Source organism: Tyto alba, unplaced genomic scaffold (genome assembly GCF_018691265.1).
Source record: "Tyto alba isolate M040663 unplaced genomic scaffold, T.alba_DEE_v4.0 Super-Scaffold_9, whole genome shotgun sequence".
Taxonomy (NCBI): domain Eukaryota; kingdom Metazoa; phylum Chordata; class Aves; order Strigiformes; family Tytonidae; genus Tyto; species Tyto alba.
The window spans coordinates 36,800,969-36,817,795 of NW_024881330.1; positions in this window are offsets into that span (position 1 = coordinate 36,800,969).

Sequence of the window (16,827 nt, forward strand, 5' to 3'; positions counted from 1 at the left end):
CTCCCTCAACCTGCTGGCCACACTTTTCTTGATGCAGCCCAGGATACAGTTGGCCTTCTGGGCTGTGAGTGCACATTGCTGGGTCAGTCATATTTCTATCCACTAACACCCCCAAGTCCTTCCCTCCAGGGCTGCTCTCAATCCACTCATCACTCAGTCCGCATTTGTGCATGGGATTGCCCCAACCCATTTGCAGGACCTTGCACTTGATCTTGTTGAACTTCATGAAGTATGCATGGGCCCACCTCTCAAGTCTGTCCAGGTCCCTCTGGATGGTATCCCTTCCCTCCAGCATGTTGACTGCACCACACAGCTTGGTGTCATCAGAAAACTTGATGAGGGTGCACCCAATCCCACTGTCCATGTTGTCAACAAAGATGATAAACAACTCTGGTCTCAACACCAACCCCTGAGAAACACAACTCATTGAGTGCGACCATCCATCCATTTCCTTATCCACTGAGTGGTCCATCTATCAAATCCGTGTCTCTCCAATTTAGAGACAAGGATGTCATGTGGGACAGGGTCAAATACTTTGCACAAGTGCAAGTAGATGATGCCAGTTGCTCTTCCCTTATCTACCAGCGTTGTAACCCCATTACAGAAGGCATGATTTGTCCTTAGTGAAGATATGCTGACTGTCAGCAATCACCCCTTTATTTGCCATGTGACCTAGCATAGTTTCTAGGAGGATCCATTTCACAATCTTGCCATGCACAGACATGAGACTGACTGGGCCATAGTTCCCTGGATCTTGCTCTTTCTCCTTTTTAAAAATGGGGGTTATGTTTCTTTTTTTCCAGTCAGCAGGAACTTCACCAGACTGACACCCAAACTATTCTATGATTCTATGATCTTAAATGGTTCACCCATTTCCAGGAATAGTGATAAGATTAAAATGGTGCTGTCCATGTAAAAGTACTTCCAGCTGTCTCATGAAGGAAGTTCTAGTACTGTTGCTGATTGGAGCAGGGGCATGAATCCACTCAGCAGGTTTCTCCCTACAAAAATCTGTGGTAATTAAAAAGTTGATGGAGACAGATCTGGAAAGCACACTGCTACACGCTCAGCACACTCAGCTGGAGCCTGGCAACTAAATTCTCCAAAGATCCTCTGGGCCTTGAACGTGCCTTGTCCCCACACAACTCTTGTATGCTGGCCAAGGGGCAGAGCTGACAATGCTCCTGGTTCTAGCCCATCTCTTGCACCATATTATGTTTTTCTTAAAGTGCCAACTTCTGAAGTCCTGCTGAGCTTAAGAGAATCACAGCTGCCAGTATTTTTTTAAATAAGGTTTCCAGCACTCACTATTACAATGAAACCCTGAAAGCATGGTGTGAGTACATGCTGAAGTCTCAACAAAAGATTTGAAAATAAACTCAACAATCAACAACTCTAATAAAAAGAACAACATAAGTCTTTTTTTTTTTTTTTTTTTTTTAAATACAGTCTTATGACTGTGAAGGCAGTTTTGTGATTTGTTGTGGTCTGTCTCCTGATTTTTTAAATGCTTGAGGCTGAGCATACTGGAAATATGCATGCATTTCCCTGGGAGAAGTGCTGCAAGGGATGGGATAGTCTTGTCATGCAGTTAGTCCTGAACTGAAGACAGAAAACCACTTTCTATCCAGCAGGCACGCCATTCATAATGTACTGGCAGTAAAGGAAGAAACAGCCTGATCCAAAGGGAGAGACAAGGAACCAAAAGTCATGTGTTGAGAGAGGTCAGAACCAGAAGTTGGGGAACTGGACCAAAGTAGAAAGGAACAGGAGAGGGCTGGAAAGCAGAAATGGGCATGTCTATAGCTGGTGGTGAAATTACTCCCTTCAGAAATTTGGGAGGAAAAGTAGCAGTCCTGAGTTCCTCTGTAGTGTGATGAAACTCACCACTGTGAAAATCACCACAAAATGTGTGGCTGCATGCTAGGTAATAGCTTACCACTGCAACCATGAACAACTTGGATGACTGAGATCTTCGCTGAGTTCTGAAGTTTCCATTCTTCCAGTTGGCCCTGCAGTTGTGGAGAGGCATTCCTTCCCCTGCTCCTTCCCTCAGGTTGCTGTATTTAACAAATATACAAAATAGACACCATAAAAACAAAGAATCCCCCCCAAAAGTAAAAACTGTCAGAATTAAGGTTGTAACAAATCAACTCTTCATACTTGTTCATTATGGCAGTGTCTAATGACGCTATTGCCCATTTCTTCTGCAGCTTCCTTAGTGTGATTATGGAACAGACAAGGGCCACTACATGGTTGGCTATTCTATACTTTTTTCTCAGATCAATGTATTAAATACATGATAAGTATTTTTTCCTGGTCTTTGAATTCAGTCCTAATGTTAGTACTATCATAATGCTTCACAAATAAATATGAAGTTCTCTTTCTGTTTCTTACATCTTGTGCTGGGATTGTCAGTAGGCAGCTGTGAGGAAGTTAATTAAAGGCATTTGATCATCATCATATGAAGAACTCTGTGGCAGAAACAGATAAGGGACAGCTCAATCTTGGACTGTTTTTCAGCTTCTTGTAGTACTAATATTGTCCTTTCTCTTCTTGAAAGCCTCTGTTTTATTCACTGACACCTTTCAGCTTCTGTAAAAATATACCAAGTGTTCCCACAAGCAGGCTCATGTAATAAATCAGGTGACCAAAGCTCTGTAGATGCAGGGCTAGCTCCTGCTCCTGAGCTTTCTTTTTGCAGGTTATGTTGGCATCGTGACTTCTGGATCTGAGCCCGGCTGTGCAGAGGGATGTGTGCCTCCCACCTCCCTCTCCCAGAAGGATGTCGTCGAGGCAACCCCACAAGGTCCAAGCATCTGGCCATATGGAAGAACAGCAATTGACTGGATGGAAATAGTCCAGCCAGAGCTGGACTAACAGTTGGATCTTGCCGTCATAAGTACTCTACATTCTGTGTACTTAATAGGTATTGCAATTATCTTGTAATTAAAGAACACCATAACATGTACAAGTAGGTTGAATTAATATTAGGCAGCCTTAACCCCAGCAATTTTTAACTTCTGAGTGCTTGACTTGCAATTTTAGCATTCCTGTTGTGTAGTTTTCTGGATGTAACAGTCTCTACACATCTGACAATACGTTTCATGCTTCATTTGCCAGAAATATTATGAGCTTTGAGTCAACACATTAGGAGCATGTCTCTGTTTTCAGTGGCAAAAAGCCAACTTTTAATTTCACTTATTTGCCACTGGCTAAACTGTGTCATTTCCTAAACATTTCTTAATTTTCAAAATTAACGTCTAACCAGTATTGCAATATACTAAAACATACTGTTCAAACGACTGTAAGGGAGAATAGAAATATGTAGGTAAAGCATTATACATGGGGGAACTAGAGGTTTCTGCTCCATTTTTATTTTGACAGCACAGGGTGAAAGTTTTTGTGTATGTTCCTCTGTGTTTAAATTTAAATGTTATTTTATGTTTGGACCTATTTTGCTTTGAGCAGAATTCTGATTAATTGGCTTTACAGTTTTGTATTCATGATACCTAATATTACAGAATAAAACAGCAGCGCAAACTACAAGTTAGTTTGGGTGTTCCCAGAAATATAGGTAATATGGTTTTACAAGATTTGGCTCTGCTTAATAAAACATTTGGCTAAAGACAGATTATAATGATGACAAGTCAGATGATTTTACTTTTTCTCTAGAACAGTGGATTAAAAAGACTTCAGCTCTGTTTTTCAGCAGTGGCTATTGTCTACATTCCCTATGTATGCTACAGATGTTCACTTGTAGACCATATCTTTATTCTTAGGAGAAAAGCTCCTCTAACTTATTACATTTTTTTTTTTTTTTTTTTTTGTGAATTCTCTGCAATATTGAGAGTTTATTGACACCAGAATGCATTTGCCTACAACAGTAGAGTCTCTGGTTGACAGATCCAGTTACAGTAAACTTAACCTTTCTAAAGGAACTCGGGACAGTTGTGATGAGAAGAATATGAATTAAATGTAATCTGTTATCAGACTGTAAATGTAAATTAGATTGTAAATCTAATCTGTAAATACAATTTGTTTGGAATAGCAAGGAAAATATTATTGCTAAACATGTACTGGGTTTACTTTGAGGGTTTTACTATTCACTTGAATGTTATACCTTCAAGAAATATATTTTTCTCTTCATGACTGAAGGGCTGGTTTATTGCTGACTTTGATTACCCAGGTATTGCCATCACCACCTGAGCTGACTTCATACCCAGAAGTCACTCCCAATAAAAAAAACAGGTCTGTTTGACCTTCTCCAACCTGAACTTTTAATTAATTTTAAGACTTCTAGATTAATTCTTAATTAAGTATTCAATTACTTTTAAAATCTTAAGTCATCACAAATAATGAATAGCTCTAAGGAAGATCCACTTCTGCAGAAAAAAAAAGACACCAGCACTCTGCCGTTAAGGAATATACAGCCATTGAAAATAACTGGAGCAATCGTCTTTTGTTTTCAGCATGGTAGGTAGTTTCAAGCTACTGAGCATTAAGGCATCAATAAAAGTGTCCAAGACAGCAAATAATCATAATAAGTGATGTCAGCAATTCTTCATGACCTTCCAATTTTATAGCCTTTTATTTGAAATACATTAATAAAAGAACCCATAAATCAAGCCCTGGAATGTAATTAACATGCTCCTGTACTGAAAAGCCCATTCTGTATTTCCATTGAAATTTCCATTTCATCTGTTTAAATATCCATTGCATTAGTTCAGACATAGACATAAAGTTTCCATGCTATGAGAGAGAGACAATTCACTTTAAATAACCATTACAAGTATTTTTAGATTATATTCAAGGCCCCAAGGAAATGTATATGATATGCACTTGAGCACCAAATTAACTCATTAAGATAAGCATGGTTTTGTTAGTGTTAAATCAATTTCTAGTAAAAGGATGCTTTTTTGTGCTGGTAATTTATGGAAAGTTTTGACTGTTATAGCTCCCAGCAAATCCTTACTAGTGTGCCTGTAATCTTACTATGCTGAAAGTATTATAGATAGTAAAAAAAAGATGCTTAGGCATAATTTTTAGAGATTGTACTGTACCTTAAGGCATTGTGGAATCTTCAACCTCAAGAATATCGTTTTTCACTTCAGGGAACTTCCAAAACAGTACATGAAGTAGGCTCACTCTTGACTTTTGCTAGTGATCTCTTGTCATGGTGCAATGTAAACTTTCCAGTCAGAAGAAAAAGGGATAACAGAGAGATGAACCAGGGAAAATATTCCATTAGAAGTGGTGTGGGTTTTTTTAGAAATTGTATCACAATTCATTCCATTAATTTGGACAATCCCAATTCTGTAATGATCCACACTGAGTCCAGAGTGAATGTTTTCTGAAATAGGTGCCAGATAAGATTTTTTACTTAAATTTTACAGGCCATGTTCTCAATGGCTATGAATCAGTGTAACTCCTTTTGCACAAGCCTGTGGTTCTACTGCAGTATAAAACTATTTAAGTCTGAATTACTGTGGTGCAGGTTTCATCCCCGCTCATGTTGCTGTCCCAGTGATCCTGTGGCTGAGAAATGGCAGAGTGAGCTCTCACAGGTAGCAGACTTGCTGAAAACACCACCACCACAAACTTTTGACGGGGGAGCTCCCTGAACTGTTCCTTTGTGCAGGCATTTGGGCAGCTCAGAGCGGCCTAAGGCAGAAGGAATAGCAGTTTAACAAGGGCATCCTGGATTGCAATCAGCTCAAGCCACTGTGGGACTGCACCTTTGGCATACGTCACTGAAACTTAGCAGCTGACAAGCCTAAATTGTGTTGATTTCAGTGAAATGAATCTTGCCACCATAAGAACAGGGCAGTTTTCCAGGTAAGAGATTTTCAAATAGCATACAATTTGTCTATAGAACACTGGGATCTTGATAGCTTGAGACAAGAACTGAGCAGTGCAGATAGATGCAACTGATCTTTACAATGAAATTACATTTGATAATAGAAAACCATAACTCCAGCTTCAAGATTCCCTGATAGAAGTTTTGTTTTGTTTTTTTTTTTTTAAAGGAAAAACAACAAACCCCCCAAAAAAAACATATTGCAGGCTTCTTCACTGCACAGATGTGCAGCAGACGTGGGCTAGTTGCTGAGGCTGCAGTTACAGTCTGCTTTGTAGTAGGATCATGAGGAACATGATATGTGGCTGTATCTACCCTGGCGAGCCGTGCCGCCCAACGCTAGCAGACCTGGAGAGCGAAACGGCCAGTGCCGAGGACCTGACTTCTGAAGTGTGTGCATTTGGGAAGGTGGGGGGTTGGTTCAGATAAGCTGTAGCCTGGCCGTGTGGAACGAATGCCAGTGAGTGGCGGGGGTACATTAGTTCAGTTCCTGGCTCATCTTAGCTCAAACAGCAGCCTGACTGTGTGTTGGGAGAGCACTGGGACGCGGACTGACGGCGAGTGGGGATGAATGTCCTCAGGGCTGCTCGCTCACCTGGTCTGAGCCACAATGCTCATAAAGATACACCCATATATGTGTGCCAATGCCAGCTGTGATGGAGTAGATGACCCTTGCTGAAAAAATAGTCCATCAAGGAAAGTGGTGAAAGCTGTATTAGTGGAATAAATTATAACGTATCTTAATTATTACTCCTTCATTTTTAGATATGAGGCAAAGTTCATCTTTGATACCTGTAATTGCTTTTGTTAATGGTGTTTTTTCTTCATGGTTAGATGTTATATGAAGCCTTATATATCCTCTGGTTTATTTCAGGCATTTTGCCTGAGTAAAGACTTTAGGATCAGGCTTATAGATTCTAAATTCTTAAGATCCTTTGGGAGACATAAATCATGACTGCATATAACTTGGCTGATTTAAGTGAAAGAAAATACATGTAAGAATGTGTACTTGTTAGAAAAATATGTTTAAAGACATATTGAAAAATCAAGTCTTGTTGCATTGATGTCATCTACAAAAGTGGGGCACTGCCTGTGAGGTACTTCGATGTTTTGTGGGTTCTTATAAATCTTGGCTAAGGAGTAAAGGCATTTCAGTTTAACAAGCTAATAAATAGTTTTGAGTAACCCACCTTGTGTCTCATAACATTTGGAATTAAAACCTAAAGTAAAACCAAGGAGGATAGAAAATAAAGAAACGCAAGGCTGCCCTCTGCCTCTTACACTGTAAGGGATGTAGGGGATAGGGATGGAAATGGTCATTTTTTGACAGATGTGATCCACTGGCTTTTTTGTTTTCTACCCCCTGCCTCAGCAAATGGAGCAACATATTGTATTACATAAAATTAAAAGGTATTCTGACACAAATTGAAGATTTTTAAAACAAAAAAGTGCTGTGCAGAACATTTTTTTCAGGGAATTACAAGATTTCCACAGATATGCCAAGATGTTCAAACCTCACAAGAGGAAATACTCTGTCTTGAGGTCTAGCCTAGATATTGATTTGCATTTAATATTTTGTTTTGGCCTGGCCCTGTTATAGGATTTTTTTAATGTTCTTTTGGGATTGCAAGAAAGTCACCTTGCTGTCAGCATTACAGTGTCCCCAGCTGCCAGGTAACCTTCCAATATCATTGTGATCCAACCAAACATTTCTGAGGTAGGAGAGGAGGATGAAGGCCATGTTCATTTAGGATAAAGACATTGTAGTGGATAGACTTTGCATTTTACTACTAGCAGTTGGTATTAAATTCAGTGAAGTGATTTAGCCATAGAACAAGGATAAGTAAAAGGAGTGTTATCTCCACAGTTTTTATTGTTGGTACAAGCTATACCTTTATGATTGATAAACCAGTGTCTAAGCTGACAAGTTTTGGCTTTTAACCTGTATTTGAAAGACAATGTTTATTAGTGACTGGTGTCTAAGGCAGGAGGAATAAGAGGAGTAGATGATGGGAATAATATAAGTCAATGGTAGCCCTAATTATACTGCAAATGCTTTGATCTTTAATGACTTGTTTTAGATACTTTTGATGGGAACCCTTAGGCTTTGCATGTGGAATACCAGAAATAAATTTAAAAGAGTAAATTTTAAATATTAATTTTATACACGAAGTGTCATGCCATGGATAACATCTGCTTTTTAGCTTCAAAAGGCACAAGGCTGAATCCACACATAGAATTTAAACCAGTTCTTGTTGTAGTTCATATATGAGCACATGAGCCCTATGTGACCACTGTGGGGCCATTATGCAGGTTGAACCTACAAATCTTTAGGTGTCTGCCATCTTTAGTAATACCTGAGTGCCCCAATTTAAAGAAGGGAATTAAACATGCAGCAAATGAGAATCACATGGGTAACATTTGGAAAATAATTACAATAAGTACGTGGATGGAAATCATCCAAGAAAAGCTTTGGCAAAATGAGCTCTGAAGTACATTTCATGTGTGTTTACATTTTTAGCACTAAAATACAAAGTTTATATTGTTCCCCTTTAGTCCACCTGGGAAAGAAGGGATATTTTTCTTCTATGTTTCCAAAAAAACAAAAATAAGATTGGAAATAAATGTTAAACTGCTAGCTTAAGGGCATATTTTCATCTTGTTTGGAGCAATAATTTTTAATAGCATTAATAAGAGGCATACATACTGGGAGAATAAATCCACCTAGGCTTGTGTGTCAGAGCTAGATGAGCTGAGCTGTGCACATGTCTTTGTCTAGATAGAATTGATCCAAGCACACTTTGTATCTGATCTGCACAAGGACCTTAGTCACAGTCTTTGCCTTCACTTTGCCAGTTAGTCCCTGCATAAATAAGAATTTCTGTTACTTGACTATATAGTACTTCAGAAATACATATTATCCATTTATTAATCTTTGCAGGTTAATTTTCACAGTGGAAAACACAAAAAAAAATGTACTTGCCAAAGCCTGCCTGTGTTAGTATATTACAAACACAAAGCTTGGGAGAGTATGAGAGCTAAGATGAAGGTGCTATTATTTGTATTTATTTCTCTATTAGAGAAGCACGTACAACTTTCAAATAAGGATAAGGGCCTTACTGTAGTAAGCTCTGCATGTAGTTCCAGACTTTCCCCTGGAGAGACCTCTAGGCCTTCCTTGTGTCCCAACCACTCACTAGTACCTTCCAGTGACTCAGGCTATGCAAGCACCACCCAGTCAGATTCCCTTCTGCTGTCCAAATAAATATCAATAAAGTTAGAGGTAAAATGGGCAACTTCAGCTAGTGAAATAAGGTAAGGCAGCTCCTTAGCCAGAATAAACCAAGATGGACATAAACATAACTTGAAGGCCTGTTTAGCTTACGAGTTTAGAAGAACAGTCAATTTTTTGACTGATGTCTTGCTTAGTAAAGAGCATTGCAACAGAGCAGTAAGGATTTAAACAGAATAGATGGATGCCTGACTGGAGTTTTCTTGTGAATGCATAAATGCATGTAAAAGACAGCAGATGATAGCTACTGAGGCTGGCAAGGCTGTCTTAGCCAAGACAGAGGTCAGACACAGTATAACCCAGCAGAGGATAAGTTGTGCAAGTAGGCAGTTGTGTCCACCATGGGAGTCAGTAGACTTACCAACACAAAATGGAAGGAGAGGAGACTGACAAACTAGACAGAGGATTCTAGGGGTGATGTTTTGTGATTAGCCACCTGAAACAGTTTAAACAGACTTTCTTCTGTGACCTAAGCAGGTATAATTTACACCTACAACAGGCAAAACAACTAAGATACTTCCATACATGGTTTTTATTGCATGTAAGTCACTGTGATTTAAAACATCAGAAGGAGCTGCACTGAGATTAGTAAACACAGACCAAGAGGCAACAGCACAGATTACACCATTCAAATAAATTAAAAGGAAAATAAACAGAAGTAACTTCATGTTGTGAATTAGTAGTGGTATTAGCTTTTACAGAGAATGTACCTTGGCTCTGTTAAAACACAGTTAACATTCAGTTAAAATAAATAAAGCTCAGTAACCAATAGTCCACCTTTGAGCATTTCACTAGAATCATTAAGCCAAAATTAGTAAACAAATTACAGTAGAGTCTTCACAAAAGGGATACAATTTTATTCCACAAGCGTAATCATCTTCTAATGAAAACTTCTGAGTTCTGAATACAATTTAAAAACTTCTCAGAAGTGTCCTTCCTCCCCTTTAATTCTGTAGATTTTGCCGTGTCACATCACACACAAACACTGAAGTGCAAAACATTCTGAAAAGGGCCTGGAAAGTTCTCGTAAATCTTAGAATCAAATACAATCTCAACGGTTTAAGGCTGTCAGCACACACAAACTTCCTCCAGTGTCAACAGTGGGGAAAACTGTATTACATGTAAATTAAACATACGATTTGCAAACTGATAGCTGCTGATTAGACTCTCAGTCCTCAAGCTTAGGTTAGTTCCAGCTCTTCATGTATTCAAAGTATCAAAGTCTCAAAGAACCTGCTCCTAACATTCATGGCTCAATGTTCTGGAGAGAAACATCAGTCCATGTGCTACCCTACTTCCAACTTCTCCAAGTACAAACCTGAGGATTCATCTTTTCATTGAACAGGGTCTCTGGGACATGAAGTGACAGGACTGCCAACTCTGCACAGGAAAAGGGAAAGAGGGAAAGACTCCTCCAGAAAATAGGACTTTTACTAAGATAAATGAAATTTTATCTTTCTTGGTATAAGACAAAAAAATTCACTGACAAAGGCCTACTTATAGCAGAGGTTCTTGTAAAGGTGGGTCAACACCACTGGTAGGAACCAGCGTACAGATCGATGTCTTTAGATTTCTCAATACTTTGTGAAAAGTTTTGGCAAAGCTTAATAATAATAGCCCCGAGGAACCTGGGCTACCCACATGACCTATAACCACATTTCTAGTTGTCTTGTGAGTGTATTCTGAAAACATCTGGAATTTCTGGGACTTCACTGTATCAGCAGCCTCACTAAACAGTAAATCCAGCCACACCAAGAGCTGTGCTGCTGAACCTGTCTCATTCATTTTCCTACTCAAAGACCATTTCTAAAGAGACATCCATTGTAAAAACTTTTGTTCAACTTTGTGCTCCAGCATGTTGTGTGCTTACCTTGCAAAGTAGCTAACATGTTCCCTTAAGGCTGTCATGTATGTTCTTTCTCAAACTTTTTAAAGTTTTCCCTTTTGTTGCAACAAGTCTGGAATGTTTGGCTAACACTAGAAACTCATCTTGGAGGATGTGGTGTGTTGTAAATTTCTTTTTTTTTTTTTAATTCAAGATTATATCAGTGCTGATGATAAATATCAGCATGAAGGACATACATGAAATTAACTCTCTCTACTTTTGTCATCCTCTGGGACAATAAGAGGACAGCAATGTCATATCCCCCAAATAATTCACAGATTTTTGGCACTTTTTGAAGTGATCTATTACTCAGTAAATTGATTTACCTCCACTATCAATTTTGAGCAACAGACATTTTGTGGAATCTTTCCCATATTTCAGGATTGGAGCTTCATTTTATCTTTACACCGTGAGCGTGTCATGAGAATCTCTGTGACAACAAAACCAGGTAGACTCATGCTATGTGAGATAAACTCTATGTTTAAAAGCCCTTTGAAACAGATTTCTGTCATAAACAAACTGCTCCCACTAGGCTAAATTTTACATGTACATATATAATGTTACAGAGAGAAAAAGAAAAACCTCACAAGTTCTCTTACTGACTGATGGGTACACTTTTTATTTACTCCATGTACAGTTTACAGGAAAGTCAACAGGAATGAAAATGTGTTTTTAAGATGCCAATTGCTAATATGATTTTGTGCTTAAAAGAAAATCACAATCTCCATTATAAATTAAAAGCATCACAGATAATTTATCTAACACACTTGCCAAGCTCCTTATTTCTGTCAGTTTAGATACAGTATTAAAAATCAACTTGAAATAATAGAATGGTTTATGAAATGTAGCTACTGTCTGTTCTACATTTTTATTTTTAAGTAAACTTGTGCCAAAAGGAAAGCTCACATAGAGCCAGAAAGTCTGCATGAAATCATTTACTACCCCCCCAAAAATGCACTGACGAGAAATTAAATTCTGAACTTTCTCTAATCTCTAATAGGGCTCCCTACAATAAGTAGTTTATTGTTCATCGGCCAACACTAAAAGTGTGATTAATTTGAATTTGTGAAATATGCTTTGATCGTATTTATTACATATTTGAATGAATCAATTAAAAAATGCCCTCATTTGAAGTGAGATTGAAAGTAGACTGTTCTACAGTAAGGTGTAAGTGGGGTGGAGTGGTTGAAGAGAAGAGAGAGGCAGTAGGTACCTTGCAAAACAGGATGGCGTGACTTTGCATGCACTAACATTGATTGCAATAAATCTTTTCTACTGCAAATCAGACATTCCAGTGCTCTATTACTGATCAAATTCAGATCTCAAAAGGCTGCAGCCAGAAAGCCTGGTTTCAATCCACCATTGGAATGGGGGCATGGATGAAGGGAAGGAAAAATGAGCTAAACTGAAGATGATGAGATCAGCTTTTTAAAGTGCACCATAGTCTATTTTAATTGTGGTTTAATCTATATAAATGTATAAATTCAGGATGTCAACTGTCACGTTCAGAGAGACAATATGAGGTTATTCCAATCCTGGTTAGTGAAAGTGAAACTTTAGCTCAGTAACAAAATGGAAAAATAGTAGATTGGAATCAAATTACATTAAAAAAAGAAAGAGGTGGTTGATACAAATTATATTCTGAGAAAACTCAGAAAATACCAAACAAATCCAGTCTTCAGACTGTTCATCTCAGAGTCCAAAAAAATCAGAGGCTTCAAAACTGCAACAAAGCTGCAGTAAATTTCAACTGCTTCAGCACTGGCATGTTGGCAGCATACAGATGCAGAGTGCAGGTGGGCATGTCTTTGTCCACGGGGCATTCAGAGGGAGTGTTGAATTATAGTGCTGCCTTGGGACTGGTGGTACGGTAGAGATTGTCCAAGATACATAATCAATTTTAAAAAGACATAAACCATGTAACCATTATTACATTAACCATTACATGTCTGAATTTAAGTCAGATGTTTTGAGGAGATCATGAGGGCTAGATTACAAAACTAATGTAAATAAAGGTGGTCCAAAATAACACACCTTTGATTATTTCAGCATTAGTGGAGTTGAGGCTAGCATTCAGATCCTAAATCAGGTGGGAACTGAAGGAGCTGACAAAGGTTTAACAATATGTCCTACCCGTGTGTTAGACTCCATTAATAAATTCAAAGGACAGGGACTTGCAAAAAGAAAAAAGATCTCCAAAAGCTTCTATCAGCCCAAGAAAACATTTCTCTGAGACCAACATTATCATGACCAGCAGATTCCAACAAGCGTGCAATAACTACAGGCTGCCGGATCAAGGGGAACTATTGATGAAGCTTTTTAACTCCAGCCACAGGAGGCATTGCCCTCACAAGTTCTCATCCTGATGGGTTACTTCAACCACTCTGACATCTGCTGGGAAAGTAGCACAGTGGCCTATAGCAAATCCAGGAGACTCCTGGAATACATTGAGGATAACTTCTTAAGCCAAGTAAGGTAATAGACAGCCATACCAGAAGGGATGTGGTACTGGACCTGCTGGTCACCAACGCAAGTGAGCTAACCAGTGATGTCAAGATTGGAGGCAGCTTGAACTGCAGTGATCATGCACTGGTGGAGTTCACAGTCCTGAGGGGTATGGGTCAGGCTAAGAGTAAAGTCAGGATCCTGAAGTTTAGGAAATCAAAACTCCAGCTCTTCAAGGAGTTAAGTCAATAGGATCCTCTGGGAAACTGCCCTCAGGGACAAGGGGGCAGAACAGAGTTGTCAGATCTTTAAGGAACAAGCTTTCCATAGAGCGCAAGAGATCTTGATCCCCAGGTTTAAGAAATCAGAAAGGATGGCAAGAAACCAGCAGCGATGAGTTGAGCCTCCTGGTAAAAACTAAAGGGCAAGAAGGAAATGCACAAGTAGTGGAAGTAGAAACAGGTATCCTGGAAAGAGGATAGGGACGCAGTCCAGTTGTATAGGGACGCAGACCAAGCTGAACTTGGCAAGCGATGCAAAGAAGGACTTCTACAGGTATGTCAGCCAGAAAAGGAAGGTCAAAGAAAGCATAGTCCCCTTGATGAGCAAGGCTGGCGGAATGGTAACAATGGACAAGGAGAAGGCTGAGGTACTCAACAATGTTTTTGCCTCAGTCTTTACTGTCAATCTTTCTTCCCACACCTCTTGAGTGAATGGACCACAAAACAGGGATTGGAGGGGCTAAGTCTCTCCCACTGTAAGAGAATGTCAGGTTCATGACCACCCAAGGGACAAGAACATACATAAGTCTATGGGGCCTGATGAGATGCATCCCAGAGTCCTTTGCATGCATGCTTCCCAGTTCAGGCATTTTTGTAAGGCACAAGCAAACTTCGCAACTGCCTTCTGGTCTCCCTCCTGTCCTGGCTCCTGAATCTGGAAGAGGTATCATCTCCCACCCAGAACGTTTCAGAGTAGAGGCCAGCAACAGGGCTAAAGAGAGCAAGACTTGGAGTCTTCAGTTTTTTAGAAAAAGAGAGGTTGTTTCCATAATGTACTAAGAAGTGAGGAGGAAGGAGGGGAAAGAAGGGAAATGGGGAGGAAAAGAGGAATTTCTGAGGTTTGGGCTTAGCAGCCAAAAGGATGTTTGCCTTGATGGCCAGAACAAATATTTTGCAAGACCCTGACATTTAGCTCAACCCAGGTCTCATTTGGTTGTAGTTTATGAGTGAGCCTTTATCACTCACAGAAGTCTTCCTGGTGCTAATCACAAAGTCAGGGGATATTTTCAAGACTGTACAGAGAAACTATAAGAAAACACTTAGAAAGCATGGCAAAGAAGACATGGTATAGGATAGAGAGGGAAAAACGAAACTCAGAATAAACCAAGCGGAAGTATGCTGCTCACTATTTAAAAAACTATATAAAAAGAGCAGTTTACAAAGACATAGATCTGAGTCACTACCATAAATGCAATATTTGAAGGGGGTTATACCGCTGTGATGGGTACAGCTTTCAGTCTCAAGCAGAAAAGGGCCTGGTTCCAGTATTACTTAAGAAAAATATAGTGACCAGCACACATTAAATCTTGCAAATAATACAGCAGTCCATCATAACTGGCACATATTTCTGAGGACGTTGAGTGGAAAGAACTTTAAAATACAACAGCTGAACACCATTTCTACCTGAAATCAGCTCAGTTTTTTAGAAACATTGCTTTAAAATGCTTATGTCTTCAATATCAAATTAAACACATCTTTTACAAGTTTATACTCACAGTGTCACTACCAGCTATAACAGAGCTACAACTACAGCCCATTCCAGCACATTACTAAATCAAAGAACATTGCTCTAAAAATAGCAAATGAGATTAAAGGTGTATAATTATTATAAAAGGGTAATTTTATTAGCTCAGTTATGCCCAATATGTAATACAGTTACATCAAAGCAAATAGCTCCATTAACATGCCCTTTCTGACTGATGTGATTTGTGATAAGTTTCCCATACATACAGTGTTATATACAATAAGTAATTAATAAAAGTAATTTAAATTGTTGCACAGTGTGGAACCCCCCTGAAACCGAACAGATGTCTTAGCTGTACATAACAAATAAGGGAATAAACCATCATAAAAATGGAGCTTACTTCTGTCCCAGAAATCATAAAATAGTTCTGAGGAACAAATATTTTTGTATTTGGAACAGACCAGCCTGTACCCCATAATGAAGCAAATGACACAAGCTCACTTTCCTCTCAGCTACGTAGGCTGAATATTGGTACTATCACAAATTCAATGAGCAGAGCATAAATATTTCCAGAAAATGCATTTAGTCCACATGTACTTTCTAATGATGTTTATTTCTTCCTGTTTATGAAAGCACTGTCTATTTTTATGTAGAAGAATAAATTAAAATAACTCCAGTGCTTTCCCCTTTTTGAGTACCCAGTCTTAGCAACTAATTTTGAACCACAGAAGACATGGTAGTATATTTCTTTTGTATTTCTTTGTCAGGGAGTGGGTGGAAAGAAGGAAAACTTCTTGTGCAGATATTGACACTACAATACCAGGCTTGAAGGAACCATATGTTTACACATAGGTGACCTGGCTATATGCAGAATTTTTTATAGCAAAATAAAGGCTCCCCCTGAAACTGATTTAATGGGGAGATCAGGACATTGAACCCAGGCAAAGGTCCATCTATGTAATTGGACCTCTGAGCTACCCATGTGTGATAACTAGAAGGATGTTTGTCTGCATAGTTCAACCTTCACAACAAAACTGGCAACTACTGAGACTGCTCACCAAACAAAACTTTGCATGTCTATACTGTCAGTAGCCAGTGATTAAATTATACAATGGAAAGAGACATTTAACTTGTGCTGTGTCTGAAGTTTTGCAGTAGTTTTTGTGGCTGACTTGAGACAATCATGTAACTTACTGATTATATAATACACATATCATATGGAGCAAATATAGGCAGGACCACCAAGCACAAAAGGGTCATTTAATTACATAAAAAAAAAAAAAAAAAGAGAGGCCTGCTCAGCTCTTTGAGAGAGCATTGATGAGTCCCTCCAGACAGCTACTTGCAAGGCCAATTAGAGAGGGTAGAGCCAAGCTTAAAACCCATCACTGAACTGCAATTCTCCTAGCTGTCTAACCACTTCTGGTAGATTTCTAAGTCATTTTCTCCATATGCTGGATCTTACTATGTGGCATCTCTCCGTGTGTCCTCTCCGGAGACTGCAGGAAGCTCGCTCCACACTCTGGATAGCATTCCAGAAGCAGGCTTCCAAAAGATGGCATTTCATCCACTAATTAGAGAGGTAATTACAAGGATTTG